Source organism: Ipomoea triloba, chromosome 11, assembly GCF_003576645.1.
Source record: "Ipomoea triloba cultivar NCNSP0323 chromosome 11, ASM357664v1".
NCBI lineage: Eukaryota > Viridiplantae > Streptophyta > Magnoliopsida > Solanales > Convolvulaceae > Ipomoea > Ipomoea triloba.
Window position 1 is genome coordinate 19,147,156 of NC_044926.1, and position 19,863 is coordinate 19,167,018.

The 19,863-nt window shown below is 32.0% G+C and overlaps 1 non-coding gene across 1 annotated transcript; it reads right to left on the minus strand.

Annotated features, from left to right (window-relative positions):
* Positions 1 to 16,600: 16,600 nt before the first annotated feature.
* LOC115997685 lies at positions 16,601 to 16,708 on the minus strand. The gene has a single exon (XR_004093781.1). It is a non-coding gene; the product is annotated as a small nucleolar RNA R71 (small nucleolar RNA).
* Positions 16,709 to 19,863: the final 3,155 nt, after the last annotated feature.

Consider the following 19,863-nt stretch of genomic DNA (forward strand, 5'->3'; position numbering starts at 1 on the left):
TGAACAATTGTATCATCTTGATTGCAGGAAGGGAATATGTATACAGTAAAGTAAAAGAGACAACTAGATACAAAGAGAATCATCAATCTTTTAATAATCATCATCATTTAGTATAATATTTACAAGATATACAAAGTTCTAGTATAACTACAAGGGTTACACTTGTGTGAGACCGTCTCACAGATCCTTATTCGTGAGACGGGTCGGGTCGGGTCAAAGCACCATGTAAATGTCATACTTATATGTACAAATCTCACACTTATATGCTCAAAGATAACACTAAACAAAAATACAATTTTTGTTACTTATAAGAGAAAAAGTAATACATTTTTCATAATAAATAAGGTTGACAAGTATCTCTCACTTATAAGGGCAAACATAATACTTTTGAGAAAAAAATGTAATACTTTTAAATTGAAATGTAAAAGTATTGTATTTTTCCTTAAAAGTATTACATTTACCCTAATAAGTAACAAAAATTTTATTCCTGATTAGTATTACATTTGAGCATATAAGTATGTCATTTGTGTATATAAGTGTTACTTTTGCATCTTAACCCAACCCGTCCCATGGTGAGACGGTCTCACACAAGTTTTTGCCTAACTACAATACTACAAAAGATGAATAGTTATTATCATAGAATAATACATATAGTAATATTTACATATATTTATTCACAACACTCCTCCTTAGACATTCACTATACCTCACATGAAAATCCCAGTGGGGAAAAACCTAGGTGAGGAAAAGAGTCAATTATTATACGGTGGACCATGGTCCACACAACTGTGTGGACCATGGTATGAAAACGACACCGTTTTTTAAAGTAAAAAAACAGTGTTTATTGGTGTGTTCAGAACAAAATAAAATTATAGTGTATTTAAAATGAAACTAAATAAATTGTCTCGCATATTGTGTTTATATTATCAAATGAAATTGTAATTAAATTGAAATGATACTTTAGTTATGTTGAAATGAAACTAAATAACATATCTTACATACTGAGTGCACATTGTCAAATAAAACAACAGTTGAATTGAAATGTATAGTTTAGTTTTGTTGAAATTAAGTTACAATATGTATAAAAAAGGAACTAAATAACATGTCTCGCATATTGAGTGTAGATTGTCAAATGAAATTGTAGCTATATCAAAATGATACTTCAGTTGTATTGTAATGAAACTATAGTATATATTAAATGAAACTGCATAATAGTTTTACATATTTGAGTGCATATTGTCCAATAAAACCGTAGTTGAATCAGGACTATAATTTAGTAGTGTTGTAATAAGACTACGGTGTGTATAAAATAAAATTCAATAACAGTCTCACTGTAATAAAACTATTATATGTAATAATGGTCAGTGTTGCAAAAATCGCGCCTAGCCGGCACCTAGGCCGCCTAGCCCGCCTGGGCCGCCCTAGGCGGGCCGGCTGTTTTTTTTTTAATTAAAAAAATATATATATAAATCAACATTTAAACTATTAATGTTATAATGTATTAACTAATACTCTAATAATAAGTAATAACTAATAAGTAATAACTTAATAAAATAATAAGTAATAATTAAATTAAACTAACAACTAATGCACTAATAATTAATAAATAATAACTAATAACTTAATAAGTATTAAATATTTAACTATTAAAGTGTAAAGACTTACAATATTAAACACTTTACAATTATTAACAGTTAATTTTTTTTTTTTTTTTTAAATTAAAAAAAAAAAAAAAACATAGGCGGCCTAGGCGCTAGGCGCCCCCCAGGCGCCTAACGATTTTTGCAACCTTGATAATGATACATGATATGTACGTATTCATGTGTTACACTAGCAGTCTCGTTAAAAAACCTTTTATTAAGAAAATAACATAAAAACTTAGGAGTTCTATTGCAGCAGATTCTAGCTAAGTAGTTATAGGACGATTTTATTTTATTTTTTTTTTTCGTTTCTTTTCTTTTTTGAGCAAAAATGAATAGCCTTTCACTCACTATCCATCATAAATGTAGTACAAATGAAATGAAAAGAGAGAAGAAAAGACATCCACCCTCCACAATCATACCTTGAAAAGGATTCCTAACTAACAAGGCAATCTTATCCACTAACAGGTGTTTAGTTGGAAAGAAATAATTAAGATGGGAAGGAAATTTAAGAATAAGATGGAAATAAAATAGGAATTCGAATTATATTGTTTGGTAGGGAGGAATATAATTATTCAGTACTTATACTGTGGACCATGGGCCATGGTTGATACTGCAGTTGTGTTTCCTTTCAACACAACTGCAGTATCTTTTCAACATAACTGCAGTATCCGTTCAACACAACTGCAGTATCAGTTATGATTGCATTGTGGACCATGGTCCACAATATAATTTTCCATAATTATTGGGAATAAAAAGGAAAGAAGTGATATAAAGATTAAAATATTCTTGTTTAATAATATCTAATATATATATATATATATATATATATATATATAGGGTTGCATTCAAATGCAAACACCCTTAAAATACAAACATGTGGACAAAATCTAGCCATAGAATGTGTGTAGATGGATGGATTAGATGCAGGTAATTTAATTAAATAAAAATGCTGCTTTCTACTCAAAAAAGGGTAATTTCGCCAAATCGATCCTTAACTACGTAATTATGGAATAGATTTCATATGGATATTACGCCAGAAATTAGGAATACTAATTACAGTAGGAGTTGTGTACATCCATTCCATCACGAAGCACTTGCAGAAGCGAAAATTGCACCCACCGGTTGGGTGCGAAGAGATAGATGCGAATCCATACGACAAGAAGGTGGAAAAATCAGGTGATTACGACGAACCCATCAATACTCTTGTTGAACATCATCTCCATACTACTCTATACATTGAGTTATCTGCATATGGTTTTTAATTGTAATGCTGGGGAAGAAAGCTATAAATGATGTCGTGTGTCCTATGCACATAGTAGTTTGAAATGGATATTAGTAACTCCAGAAAATTCCTTCTGGCCAGCATTAGTGTTGGAGTCGTATAGTGCACGGTAGGTCATGCACACACCAATGTGCGTCTGTGCACACACTTGGCTGGTCTTGTGCACACGGGATGCTTATATGCGAATATCTGGACTACCATATGGACTGTTACATCGATCTGTAAATGTTGTTCAATTAATAACTTATCTACTTAGGTGACCGCTAAAATAGAACAAAACGAAATAAGATCACGAGTACATGCACACCTACAAGTGTGCACTAAACGTAATGTCTATGTTTGGGATTAGCACAAATATGAAGTGAATGCATCCACCTGGGTGTTGGTATGCACACGGTCGGCCAATATGGGCATAGCGGGAGTGAGTGTTAGATTGGTACATAAATGTTGTTTAATTAATAGCTTATCTACTAAGAATATAAATTGCATGCACACACTTACCATACGCATGAATGCACATATGTGGTCACTGAATGGCTTGAATGAATATGATTAGCTTAGCTGCACAGAATATTTATATGCATTATACTGCTTACCGAAAGAGTCTAATAATAACATTATTTTCATGCACACGCACTCGTGCGTGGATGCACACATGTACTCAGAAAAAGCATTGACGAAAAAGAAAAAAAAAAAAAAAAAAAGGAAGGACGTGCCATACAATTGACGGCGTGGGCCATGACACCTGCAATTGCCCTGACAAAATAGAAGCAGTTGAAGACTAAAATGTCATACTGTTAAGAGGAAAGAATTAGTAGTTTTCTACATCTGTTATAAAGAATAATCAAAAGACTGCAAACTCTGTTTAGTTGAACTATTTGATACTCCATAATTGTTTAATTTCAATACTACAATTAGACCTTTGGTATTGAGTTCAGAATACGGGTACTTCAAGCTGTGGTGAATAGTGCACACTGCTATAAGCCTCTATGCAAACATGGGCTTAATTATGCCACCCCTGGTTAGTAGTTTTCTACAGATATTAGAAAGATTAATCAAAAGATTGCAAAAATCTGTATCAAAAGACTGCAAAAATCTGTTTAATTGAACCATTTGATAGTTGTTTAATTTGAATACAACAATTAGACCTTTGGTATTGAGTTCATAATACGGGTTCTTCAAATTGTGGTCAATAGTGCACATTGATATAAGCCTCCATGCACATACACAGGGCCTTAATTACGCCACCCCCTGGTTAGTAGTTTTCTACAGATGTTAGAAAGAATAATCAAAAGATTGCAAAAACCTGTATCAAAAGACTACAAACATATGTTTAATTGAACTATTTGATAATTCTTTAATTGTTACGACAATCCGCTAGGCTGTGGGGGAATCACTTTGGGGCGAAGTGCACACACCTGTGTGTAGATGTGCACACGGGGCACACAAGCATAAACCGGTGTGCACGGCCATGATAAAGACGGTGCACACACAACAGGAAAACTAGCCACACACAATGCTAACATTATTAAACAAAAGGCCGAGAACTGTGCTTAATTAGCAAAAAGGTTATCATAGTTAAGAGCTAAAGCCATGGTAAAAAAAGATCCAAAAAAAAAAAAATAATAATAATAATAACCACCAGGTTAATGGACAAAATACAGCGCATGAGCAAAAAAGATCACCACCATCTAAAATGCTAAGTTGCTAACAGTATTAGATGTAGCCAACACTTAGCGACAACCAACAAAACAAAAAAGGCGAGCAAATCTCTACGAATCACCGAGAGGAGAACTCATATACTAGTACGCCCAGGATAAATTCTTGGATTAATGTAAGTTGTATTCAAAAACTGCAAGATCCTTCATGTAGTTCAGCCTAAGTTTGTGCAGCTTGTAGTGTCCCCCTTAACAAGCCCGCATTTCCACTTGGACACCCCTTGGCCTATATACGTTTCCATGTGGCACATTATATAAACACCACAGTCAATCTTATTCTTTGAATCCCGCCAAGACATTTGCATTCTTTTTCCATCCACACAAGCACAAACGGTCGACTTTGCAGGGTGAATATCCTTAAAGAACTTAGAGAGTATATCCTTCTACAGGTAGGAAAAAAATGGCATTTATAATGTGGACAAGTCACCAACAAGAAATGAAGTGCACACACAATAACAGCTGCACGCACACGGTAAAAACAACCAGCACACAGCATATCAGAAAGATGCACACATTGTTACTACGGGTAAATATTTCCAGCAAATCAGAACCACAACGAACACATAGAACGGTGCAACACTTACCATATCATCTAGTGATTCACCATATTTCAACTTCTTTGCTGTCGGAGCAGACCCGTTATCAATGACCTCATACCGAAAATTACGAAAATCAAAGCAGAGTAGAAAATAGTGATCACACCGAATGATGAGAAAAAAAAAAACCAAGAGAAAAAAAAAACAAGAAAGAACAAACCTTAAAAATCAACAAAAAAAAAACAACCAAAATACCAAAAATTCACCCACAGAGCACACACCGGTATTAAAATGTGCACACACCCATATTAAAATGTGCCCCACCCTACTCATAATCCAACGAACCCCAGAATACACCAAGACATAACAAAAACCAGAAGGTGTCATCTATATCAAAACACAACCCCTACTATAACTTGTAGGATCATTAACATTCAACAACCTGTAACATACTGCACACGCTAAGGATGAACATGACAACAGGAAGGAACAAAAATAAAGTACTAATCAACCCCCTAAACTAATTTCAGCGAAAACACAAAAATACAAAAAATGATGAAACAATAGGCTAGAAACAACAAAAAAATGCAATGCTAAAAAATACAAGATTAGAAGTTTGAAATTAAGGACGAACAACAGAACGTGAAGGATAAAAAATACAGCACTAATCAAACCCCTATTTCGAGCAGAAACCCAGCAAGTCACCCACCCCCTACCACACAAGATGTCTAAGACAACAACAAGCATCAGCAACCCCCCTCCCCCAAATCGACCAACACAAACACAAAACACAAGAGCACCAAACCAAAAAATTGAAAAACGACAAAATGGGGAGAATAAAAATACCTCGGCCGACACCCCTAACAGGTGGTCCTGGGGCGCTTGGCTCCATTGCGGTCCCCACCGTCCCCCATCGCTACGCAAAGACAACACTTGGAAGGAGAGAATGCCAGCGACGCGCACAGAGAATGCGAAAAGAAGCAACAAGAACGGGTGACCCCAAAATTGTTCGCGTGTGACGACAAACTCGGCCAGGCTAGGTTACAGTAGTAAAAACCCAAAATTACCCTACCCAAATAATAAAAACGTCTGGAAGGAAATAAAATGGCTCAGATCAAGGAGCAAATCATAACCATCCAGATCTACCATCTAACGGTCCCATTTAGTCCACACGTTTTTATTTTAAGGAGTGTTTTTACTTGAATGTAATATATATATATATATATATATATCTACTATACTAATAAAAGCCAAAGAGAGTTAGACCTAAAATCGGTAGAAAAAATGGCGGTCAAATTATTTAATCAAATGGATGGTTTAGATTAATTATTTAATCAAATAGATGGTTAAGATAATTCAGATTAATATTATTAATAGAGATTACCTAATTTAACCTTACTTTTATGATTATCCGTTAAGTTTTCCGTTAAATATTCTCTTCTCCGTTAATATTCCGTTAACTTTTAACTTACCCATTAATTTCTATAAGAAAAGTCTTAGGTTCGAACCTCATCTCAATCAAATTTGACATAATTAAGTTTCTCACTCTATTTACTCTTATTAAATTAAATAAATTAGTAGCTACAACAAAAAAATATTGATGTATTTCTTTAATTTAGAATTATGTGTCTACAATACCTTTATTTGAAAAAATTATCCATTATCAAAAAATTAAATTAAATAAGAGAAATAATTTCATTAGTTATATTGTCTTTATTTTCTCTCATGCAAAGATTCTTTACATTCAAATTTATCAAGTGATATTCATTACATTGTCAATTATCTTATTTTTACAATATCTTGTAATTAAATATCAAAGTTATAGTACAAAATAATTTTATATATTTATTTACCAAGTATTTTATTAATACTATGAAAAAAATTTAAAATAATTTGAAGCTAATTATATTAACTACTTGGGGATTGGTTGACAAAAAGACTACTCAAATAACCCAACAAATTGAAGCGGAATCACTCTATTTTACTCTTATTGAATTAAATAAATTAGTAGTTACACCAAAAAATGATACATATGTATTTCTTTAATACCATGAAAAAAAATAGTTTGAAACCAATCATGTTAACTACTTGGGGAATTTGTTGACAATTTAAGTACTCAAATAACCCATTACCCAGCAAATTGAAGCGAGAAACTACCTTTTAATATCTTTGGAATTCATAATATTTTAAATTTTCAAATTTTTATTAATTTATTTAATCTTTTTTTTTAAACTAGGGATTTCTTTATCCACAATAACTCATTCAACAATAACGGTAGAACCAAATGAACCACAAGCAGAACACCTAAAGGAAAGTCCATAGCTCCTATATCATAATCTCATTGCATGACGTTGTCATCTATGCTACTAACAATAACCGAATTGCAAATAACACACTACCAATAAAAAGGAAGAGAACAAATAGTAAAGATGAAGACAATGACAATGTTACGTTACTCAAAAGAGAATTAAGAACACTTAGAAAAATTCAAATTAAAAGTAGTATTTATTTATACTATCATTTTTAGACCAAATATTTAGACTATCGATTTTACAAGGTTGCAAACATTTACTTTAGTAATAATTATAATGAATTTTCTATATTATATTGGATTCATTTACTTTGAGTTAGATATTTAAATAAAAACAATTCGACATTCAATTACTCATGTATAAACTCCTCCTATATAATCTTGCATTGATATACTTGTAAATATTTATTTAAATATAAACATTGGGCATTAACCCATTCGCGCAATGCGCGTATAAAACTAGTATATATATAAGAGCCAAAGAAAGTTAAGCCTATAATTGGTAGAAAAAATGACGGTCAAATTATTAAATCAAATGGATGGTTCAGATTGTTTAGATTTATATTTTTCCTTGAGATTTCCTAATTTATCCTTAATTATATGATTATCTGTTAAATTTTTTGTTAAATATTATCTTTTCTGTTAATATTCCGTTAACTTTTAACTTACCCATTAATTTCTATAAGTAAGGTCTTAGGTTTGAACATTATCCCAATCAAAGTTGACATAAATGTTGAACATATAATACGAATATGTTAGACTATATTATTCAAAAGTAAGTACCTCACTCTATTATTCTTATTAAATTAAATAAATTAGTAGTTACAACAAAAAAAATAATAAATATGTATTTCTTTAATTTATAATTCGATGTCTACAATGCCTTTATTCAAAAAAAATATTCATTATCAAAAAATTTTAAAAGAGATATAATTTCATTAGTTATATTGTCTATATTTTCTACCATACAAATATTCCTTACCTTCAAACTTATTAATTAATTATATTTACTATATTGTTCATTATTATTTTTACATTGTCTTGTAATTAAATATCAAAGTTATACTAAAAAATAATGTTATATATTTATTTACCAAGTATTATGTTAATAACATGGAATTAAAAAAAAATAGTTTGAAGCCAATCATATTAATTACATAGGGATGATTTGTTAACAAATAAGACATTCAAATAACCCAATGAATTGATTTAAAACTCATTATTAAAAATGTCAATGTACGGCAATAGAACATTGTGACACACATTAAAAAGATGTTGAGATTACAACATCGTTGGAATCAATCTTTCAAATTTAGAAAAAGATGAAATTTGAAAAATAGATACCGTTGCAGCATTCATTAATCTTGTATGTAAAATACTTATTGTTTATTATTTAAATATATTAGAACTAATATAAATTTACAATTCATTTCATTTTCTACAATCAACCTATTTGAATTAAAGACAAAATTAGCATCGATCTTGAACACAAATATACTTGGTATATAGGATGTAACCACTTTTAAAAAAAGTTTATGCACAAAGTGACAAGCTATTTAACTGCGTACATTGTGATGAAAAGGTAGCAGTGAGTACTCCAAGACTAGTATCAAATCAAAAAAAAAAATTACAAAAAAAAAAAAAAACACACACACACACAAAATCAAGTGCCACGCTCATTCATACTAATTCCAAAAATATGAACTTTAAAATAAACATGTGCAAAATGAATGTAGAAATTGTTGATGAAACTGGACATATTGCAGTATCAGTATTCGGACTACCTGCAAAGCTACTGTTGTTACTATCAAGTAAACAAGTTATGAAACTAGAACAAAATGTACTGCTCATTAACTTTCTACAAATATAATAAATATTAATATTTTGTTCAATACTTTCACATGAGAATGTACGACACACATCTCACAGCACATGAAACATGTAGGGGGGAAAACTACCACGGTCAAATATCAATAGGCGCTTGCAAGACTAAGAGTTTATAGTACAACTAAGATCTCGGTCATATATAAATTCAAATACCATGACACATGACACATTACCAAATACCAATAAATAAATTCAAAAAAAAAAAACAAGTACTGAAGATAAAGACAATGACAATGCTACCTGAAAGAGAATTAAAAAGGCTTAGAGAAATTCAAACGAAAAATAAGTATTTATTTATACTATCATTTTTAGACTAAATATTTAGATTAGCGTTTTTACAAAATTACAAATATTTATTTTAGTGACAATTATAACCAATCTCTCATATATTGTCTTGCATTTATAAACTTTGAATTATCGATTTAAATAAACAAATTCAACATTCAATTACATATGCATGAACATCTCTTATATAATCTTACATTGGTATATTTTGAAATACTTATTTAATAATAAACATTGGGTATTATCTCATTCGCGTAATGCGCGTGAAAAACTAGTTATAATAATAATATTCAAGAACAAATATGACGTTTCCTACCTTTTCCCTTTCTTTTGTATGGATGAATTGCAATTCATATGGAAGACTTATAAATTGCAATTCATTAAATTGAGTTAATTACAATTTCCTCTAACTAAACGATATATATAGTATTTCCTTTCTTAGAATTGCATTGACATTAGCAATTTATGCCAACCAAACATGAAACACCCATAATCATTTAACAAAAAAGATACAAATGTTAGAAAAATAATCGAATAAATCTTTTAATATCTTCCTTTATTTCCTGCAGGTAGATTCTTCACGTTTTTTATTTTTTATTTATTTATTTATTTTTTTCCTACACTTCGCTTCTCTAGCCATGTGATTCTCACGATGTGACATGTAAAATCAATACCCAGTTGATATTTTTTTCTTTTTAATATGATTAGTACATTTTATAATTTTTAATTTGATCAATATATATTTAATATTATATCTACTATCTACTACCTACTATCTACTACCTACTATCTACTTAATATCTAAAAATCTAATCAATCTATAAAAACTAATAAGTATGAATGTTATACCCTTTATTTATGTCCGTTTTTTCGTTACGTTTTTTTTTATACCTTATGCTATAAGAGCTATATTATACATTATTTTGGACTAATATATCCTTACCGTTATAACTTCCGTTATCTTTTCTACTATTGTTACCATGCACACGCATCCCCCATTTATTTTCTAATCTTCTTCAATAGTAATAATAATATATACACATTATATATTGAAATTATATGTTGGTTATTTCCTAAAATATAAAATATCAAATTTATAATATTTTACATTACTATTACTATTATTATTATTTACAATAATATATATAAATATCTAAAATATAAATAAATCTAAGATTTTTATATAAAGTACTGATATTAGGCACTTATTTTTGCGCATAACACATAAAAAATACTATAAATAAATATAATAAGAGTCAATATTGGTAAGCTTATAATGAGAACAAAAATTATATTGGTGTAATAATGTGAATTGATACCTTGTATATTTTGAATTATTTCTTGTAAGATATTTTAAAAATTATCACATTTAATTTTTTTTCTTTTCCATTTATGTACAAATTATAGTAACTAAATATTTTGTTAACTAGTATTTATAATGCGTGCATTGCGTAATTAAATTAATGTCCAAAACAACATAATTTAAAATTAAAATAAGTAAATACTTAGTACAATTTTTAAATATTAATAATTAATATAAAATAAAATAATAATTTTAACATAATCAAAATAAGTATTTCAACTTGTAATACAAATAATAATAAAGATGAGTATTGCTGTAGATAATTATAATCGATAATAAAAATAATATCTTAACAATTTTCACATTTAAATAAATTAAGTCTTCTTAATACAATATTGATGAATTAGTAAAACTTAATTTTTTTTTTATTAAAAGTGACGTGATTATAATAGTGAACTTATAAGAGTGAACCAATATTATTATTCATGATTTATGTATTTATTTTTATGTTTATTGAGTTGTACATTGTGTTATAAATTTTGTACTATCATTTTTAGCAAACAAATTAAAATTATCTAACACCCTTAAACTTCATTTAGTATATACTATATTAAATGTTACCATAATTATATTTAATCATTTAGCATTTATAAAATATTTACTTTAACAACACAATATAATCTTAGAGTTGGACAACCTCAACTTTTGCTCAGGCTTCCATAAAATTTAGATTGACTACTCTTATACAAGTTTAGTTAGAAATCATTGTAAGAGCATTATTTCATCTATTGGTAACATGTTAGTTCTTATGTTAATTAGTTGATCAGCAAATCAGACTGCTCATGTGTTAGTAAAGGCCTCAGGTTCTTATGTTGATTTGAGGGAGTGGATCTCGATCTCTCGTAAGTGTATTTCTTATATTAATTCCAGTTAATAGCATTGTGTCGTTCCTTTTCCAAAAAATATAAATAATTATTATCCAAATTATCAACTATACATTTAATATAATACGAATTTTACAATTATGATTTTTTAAATAAAATTATATACTACTATTTAAAAAGTATTTCAATATAACTAAAATTTTAATATTAAGTATATTATTGGACATCTATTTTTGCGCATAGAAAATACTAGTAGTAACATAATTAGCGAAAATTTGACAAAATTATATTATTATGTTTTATTAGCGATATAAAAAAAATTATAATTTTACCCACAACAAAATGTAATTACAACAATATTACGATTTACATACAACATTGTAAAGAATTTTTAAAAATTACTCTTTCATTGGATTATTAATATAGCATTGTAAAGCAAATATAACAATTAACAACTTTACTAACCACCGGTGAAACTCAAACTCTCAACTTATTACTTTATACAACTTTATAAAATATAGTATATGCTCACAACACGTAATATTAAATATGACACTATAGATTTTTCAATCCAGAATTCCTACTCAAGAGTCAATAGAGGAAGTAAATCCAGAATCACCTAAACAACCTCTTAAACAGTCCATATTATTGACTTTGCGTACAAAGGATCCATATAAATAATTTTTTCAACTTGGAAGCCAAATCTCCCAGAGCAGTAAAGCCTCTAACCCCAAGAATTATATCGTGACTCCAACTTGGTGTTTCTTTCTTGATAATTGAGGTAGTTAAAAAATAAATTAATAAATTGTTGACGAAGATTCACAGATTAAATTTTAATAATTTGCAATAACAGACAACCACAAAAATTAAATCGTGACATTTAAATACGATAATTATGCTCTACTCATTCATTCATATTTAAGAGTGAGGTAGATAAATACTTGATTATGATGCAATGTGGTTTTCAACAAACTAGTACTTCTCGGAGTGAGGTAGATAAACAGTGACGTATCCAGGATTTCGGTTGAGAGGGGGCGAAGAAGCAAAGGTAAATTAAGTTCAAAAATGTTTTTTGAGTACTACTAACTCTGTTAATATATGTTCATAACTACTTTTGAAGCACAAAGAGTCATCAACAGCCTCCACTGAGGTTCGAACTCACTATGTTCATAACTACTTTTTTCAACCTATTGAAGCACAAAGAGCCATCAACAGTCGCGGGTTGCCTCCACTGAGGTTCGAACTCACTATGTTCATAACTACATTTTTCAACCTATTGAAGCACAAAGAGCCATCAACAGTCGCCTCCATTGAGGTTCGAACTCACTATGTTCATAACTACATTTTTCAACCTATTGAAGCACAAAGAGTCATCAACAGTCGCCTCCACTGAGGTTTGAACTCACTCTTTTCCATGTAGGAGTATAAACCGAGTGCCACAAGGTTCAAATATCAAATACGAATAAATTCTTAAATTACAAAATACATTATAAATATTGTTTGATATAGGCGGAAAATAAAACACGTCAAAACTTTATAAAAATATTCATAACTCTATATAAAATATAATTAATTTGATAAAATAATTCAAATAGAAAACACATTATTAGTATACAACTGAAAACTTGCAAAGAATGCAAGAACTAGGGCTAGGATTCGAACCCTCACCATTTTCTAAATAAAACCACACACTTACCAACTCTGCAAGCTTGTCAATTGTTAACTTTCATCTGTTTTCATATATTTATATAGAAAACATGTACTATATATACATATATACATACAAAGGCTATATATGGGGTGGGGGTGGGGTGAGTGGGGGCAGCTGCCCCCACTGCCCCAGGGTGGTTCCGTCAGTGTTGATAAATATTTGTAAGTATTCTAGAACTTTGTATAACTTGTATATATTGAAATTGAAATATGATTAATAAAGATTGATGATTTTCTCTGTATTTCTAGTTTTGTCTGTACTTGATTGTATATTCTTATTGTTCATGCTAGGATACTTGTGATCAATTTCACAACACGAGTGTACGTTCTACCTTTTTCGTGGTGTTGATATTATTTTGCATAGTTCCCTCCTCCGTGAATGTGTTGGTTTGAAGTTCTCTGTGAGCATGCACCGATCTTCCAGATATCCAACAAACCACTCGCGAGAGCAGTGTATCATTAATCTGAAATGACAGCAATGTGTGATTTTGTAATGCAGGAAACGAGAAATTCAGCACTGCAGCGCATATAAGTATTCCCATACATTAGCTAAAGTAGTGTCTTAGGAAGGATTAGAGCTATATATCTTTTATCCAATAAAATAATGTAATTATAACACTTAGCTAAATCCGGCCTGTAAGTCAAGCTAATCAGCGCCGAATTCGTGATTGAAAAGGAGGCTCTCATACCATCCGGAACATATATATATGCTTACTTCTCCAGGGGGTTTAATTGGCCTATTCTCAGGGTGTTTTCCTTGGTTGCGGAGGTGGCTGGAGAAATTCCCTCTAGACGGCACGGCTCGGTTCGGCAAGTAAGCTAAGGCATCAAAGACAGGAGCAATTATTCTTCTTCCGGTGCAGCAGCTGAAATTCCAGCGTGAATTTCTGGGCAGTAGTGTGGGCCTTGTGATAACGGTGTTTTTAATGTTAGTTTAAATAAGGCATCAAAGACCTTGTGGTCTAGTGGCATTCGGCGTCCCGGACAGATACTATGTTGTAAAAGCGTTAGTAGTACTAAAAAAAAAAGTTTTTCTATAATTGAAAAGACAACTTAATATTTTTTATTAGTCTTTTTAAGTTAAGTGGGCCTTTATTTGTTTTATTTAGTTTATTGCTTTTTAGTCCTATGAATTGATTAGCAAATAAATATTGTTGTTTTTTAAGTAACCCACTACCCCAGCCCAACACCTTAAGCCCATTTGATTTAGTCTTGTTCCAGTAGTAAGCGAAATAGAGAAGCGCAGAGCTAATTGACCGATTAGCGCAAAGCAGAGCGCTGGACAAGAGATGAAAGGGGAGATCGTTAACCAGACTTCCGGACGGGATTCTGCGACAAACTCGGCCTTCTGCGGGTATTTTTCCTACGGAATGGGTGGAGCGATCGGAGAATAGACGGGAGAAGCAGTTAGATTGGTAATATAAAAAGAGGGCAATCAGGGGGAAGAAGGCATCAATTCGGTCACCAAAACACTCTCCACCGAATTCCGTTCGGCCGGCGTGAGTTTTCCGTACGAATCACTTTGAAAAATTACACAATTTATTTCTGGTCCGTAGCTTCGATTTCCTTACGGCAATAGCGACTCGTCAATCTCCTTCTACAACAATAGATTGCGGTGGCAGCAACAATTTTAATCCCTTGGTCCCAGCTGAGTTCGGTGGCGTCAAATTGTTATCACTGGAAGTTGGTTAGCATTATTAAATTTGCCTTGGCAATTGTTATTGAATTCTGTGCTTAGAAAAATGGTGTCCAGTGTATCAACTCAAATTGCAATTCATTTTTTATTCCTCAAATTCGAGTTTGTGCTTCCTGGTTTCAATTCGTCTTTTACTCAAATTGCAATTAATTTGTTAATTCGTCAAATTCTAGTTTGTGGTTTGTGTTGCTACGTATTGCTTAGTGGTGCTAATTACCATCCTTGATGCTTTTCATTATTATATTACTTTGATAGAGATGAGGTTAATTTTTGCTTTCATTTAATGTTAAATACAATGCACTGTCAATTGTTTTTTTCTAGGAGTGTGGAGAAATTGCCACAAAATTCTTGCTTTAATTTTTGTTCAATTTGTTAATCAAATTAAATTGAATCTTACGATTTTGCATTGCGATGAATCGTAGTTGATTTATGTTCCTACAACTTTGGTTTACTTGTTAATTACTCAATTGTTGCTATCTCGTTCTTTCTAAGTCTTTAATTATTTTATTTCACCTGACTTTACTAGTTTCGGTTTTATTTTATTGCATTCAATTTAAATTGCATAGTATCAATTCCCTGTGAGTTCGACCCTTGCTTTGCACGCTAAAACTACAATTGACTCGTGCACTTGCGAGGACTTATTAAAATTGTCCATCAATTTTTGGCGCCGTTGTCGGGGAATTATTTATTGTGCAATTTATTTTTTTTTTCTTCCTTTGCTTAATATTGCTTTCAAAAAAAAATTAAAAAATGTGCTTAGTATTTGTTTAGTTTTTCTCTATTTTCCTTTTACTCTTAATTGAATATTTTATTTATTTGTTTTCTTGTTAGTTTATTTGTGTTTTTATTTTATGCAAGGTCGTCGTTCTTTAAAACCTACACTATTGCCTTTGGACGACAACATTGATAGAAAAAAGAAAAAAACTTTACCTTTTGAAAATCCTAGTTTTACACCATAAGAAACAACCACAACTATGGACGCACTTTCTCAACCCCCTCAACCAAACCCTCAACCCAACCATAGGTTAATGAAAGACTTTGGTAGGCCCCAAGTAGGCGCTTCACCTTCTTGTATAGTGCTTACTGATGCAACCAGAAATTATGAGCTAAAAACGGTCCATTACAACCAGCTGCCGTCTTTTCACGGTTCAGCAAGCTACGGGATAGTCCAACACTTCCCGTTGAATAACTTGACCGAGGATGCACTAAGGATGAGGTGTTTCCCGTACACCTTGAAAGATGCAGCAAAGACATGGTTTATGACTCTCACACCTGGATCCCTTCGGACATGATCGGAGGTGTACAACAAGTTCATAGGTAAATTCTATTCCCATGCTAAAACTGCAGACTTGAGAAGAAAAATTGCAACTTTTTCGCAAGCTGAAGGTGACCCGTTCCATGAGGCATGGGAAAGGTTCAAAATGTTGCTCATTCAATGCCCCCACCATGGATACCCATTGGAGCTGTAAAATCAATCTTTCTATGATGGTTTGGCTCAAACCAGTCAATCAATCGTTGACAATGCGGCTGGAGGAGCCATGGGAGAAAAAACTGCGGAAGAAACCTTAGCATTGTACGAAATGCTAGGGGCAAACTCCCAACAAAAGAGTATAAGGGGACGGACACCAGGTAAGTATGAAGTTAACTCCAATGCTGGGTTGGAAATTCATATGTCTGAGTTGGCTAAACAAATGAAAAACATGTGTTCTATGATGAGTATGAAGCAAAATAATGCATCTATGGTTGAAGAAAATGTTACTAATTTTGAACAGGCCAATGCAATGAATAGTTTTAATCAAAGACTTAGAAATGACTCGTACTCTAATTCTTATAATCCGGTTGGAAAAACCATCCTAATTTTTCTTGGAATAATAATAACAAGAATAATTTTCAACCTATTGCTTCACCTCAACCAAAAAAACCATTTGGGATGATTCTTTGAATACTTTTATACAGGCATGCAATAGACAGCAAGAAGCAAATGACCAGCGGTTCCAGATGCAACAAGAAGCGAACGATCAACGGTTCCAACGGACTGAGGCTTCACTTGCCAGAAATGAAGCTTCCATGAGAAAGTTGGAAGTCCAAGTGGGGCAAATTGTTGAAGCTCTACAAGGCCATGTGCCAGGTAAGTTGCCTAGCCAACCTGAAGAAGCTAAGGTTATGACTGTGTTAAGAAGTGGTAAAGTTATTGGAAATGTTGTTAAAGAAAATACCACTTCTAAACAAGCTGAAATAGTTGAAAATTTGAATGTTGATAAACATGCTAAAAAGGATGAACCCAAATTGCATAAATCTAATGATCCTTATGTGCACCCTAAGCCATATGCTCCCCTAGTTCCATTTCCTAGTAGATTGAAAAGTTCAAAGTTTGAGAGATCATTTTCTGAGATTTATGATTTGTTATCAAAAGTGAATGTGAACTTGCCTTTGTTACACACATGGTTGCAGTAGGCGCTAGGCGCTAGTCGGGCGGTAGACTAGCGCCTAGCGCCTAGGCGGCGCCTAGGCGGTGACCTATAAAAACAAAAAATTAATTCATGTGTAGGTGTATGTCATATATTATATATATATATATATATATATATATATATATATATATATATATATATATCTTTTATTTCTCTTACTTATATAAATAAATAAATTTAAGTATATATAAATATAATAATAAAATTAACAAGGCCAACTCGCTCGAGTTAACTCGGCTAGCTCTGCCGAGTTGGGCGAGTTAACTCGGCTAAATTCGGCTCAGTCGGCTGAGTTAGGCGCTAGGCAGACGCCTAGGAAGCAATTCGCCTCGGTCTAGGAGCGCCTAGCGCCTAGGCGGGGATTTTCGCAACAGTGGTTACACATGATTAAAAATATGCCTGCCTATGCTAAGTTTTTAAAAGAACTAAACACTAGAAAGCGTAGGTATGAACATAACGAAAAAGTTTTTATGTCTAAAACTGTGAGAGCTGTTTTACAAACTGACTTGCCCCCAAAATTAGAAGACCCCGATAGTTTCATAATAACTATTACAGTGGGGAATTCTAAGAAAGAAAAGGCAATGCTTGATTTAGGGGCAAGCATTAACTTGATGCCTTATTCTGTCTACTTGCAGTTGGGGCTGGATAGATTAAAACCTACTACAATGTCCATAGAGCTTGCTGATCACTCTGTTAGATATCCTAGGGGTATTGTAGAAGATGTTTTGGTCCAAGTTGACAAATTAATAATTCCTGCTGATGACTTTGTTGTTTTAGACATAAATAAAAAATGCAATCATGAGTAGGACATGCCTATTTTGCTTGACCGACCTTTTATGGCCATAACAAAAAGAATGATTGATGTCCAAAATGGAAATTTAACCATGACTGTCCTTATGAAACTGTTGAATTTTCCATTCTGAAATCAATGAAATTGCCTGAAAATAATAATAATAATAATCATTGCTTTGCTATAGATATTTTAGATTCCATAATTTCTACTGAGTTTTTAGATGAATCTCCGTTGAAGGTTGAAGCTGATGAAGAGGAACCTAATCAAGGCCCAATAAAAGAGGGGGGTGTTGAAGGATGTTCACGCACAGCCTGTCTGGAGCAAATCAAAGAAAAACACCATCCCTCTTGAAGCTGACGTTCCACCCAAGCTGGAATTAAAACCTCTTCCTAGTTCTTTAAAATGTGCTTTCTTAGGTCCAAATAATACTTATCTTGTAATAATTGCCTCTAACCTTTCACAGGAACAAGAAAAAAGGTTGCTAGAGGTATTAAAAAAATATAAAAGTGCAATTGGTTGGACAGTAGAAGATATTAAAGGAATAAGTCAAACAGTTTGTATGCACTGAATCCTACTTGAAGAAGGGGCAACTCCTATCCGTCAACCTCAGTGCAGGTTAAATACAAATATGAAGGAGGTTGTACGTGCAGAAGTCCTAAAGTTGCTGGACTCAGGTATTATTTACTCAATTTCAGACAGTAAATGGGTAAGTCCAGTTCATGTCATGCCAAAAAAATCTGGGATTACTGTGGTCACTAATGAAAAAGATGAATTAATTTCAACTAGAACAGTAACTGGGTGGCGCATGTGCATAGATTACAGAAAATTGAATGCTGCAACTAAAAAAGATCATTTTCCTTTGCCCTTTATTGACCAAATGTTAGAAAGATTAGCTGGGCATGTGTATTACTGTTTTTTAGATGGCTTTCAAGGTTATTTTCAAATTCCTATTGCACCTGAAGATCAGGAAAAAACGACATTTACATGCCCTTTTGGCACTTTTACGTATCGCAGAATGTCATTTGGGTTATGCGACTTTTCAAAGGTGTATGATGTCGATATTTTCTGATATGATTGAAAGATATGTTGAAGTTTTTATGGATGATTTCTCTCTGTTTGGTGATTCTTTTGATGACTGTCTTTCTCATTTATCTTCTATGCTTGAAAGGTGTGTTAAAGTGAACTTAAACTTGAGTTGGGAAAAAAGTAATATCATGGTGAAAGAAGGCATTGTTTTAGGGCATATAATTTCTGACAGGGGCATAGAGGTTGACAGGGCCAAAATTGAAGTTATTTCTAAATTACCTCCCCCTACATCCGTAAAAGAAGTGCGATGTTTTCTTG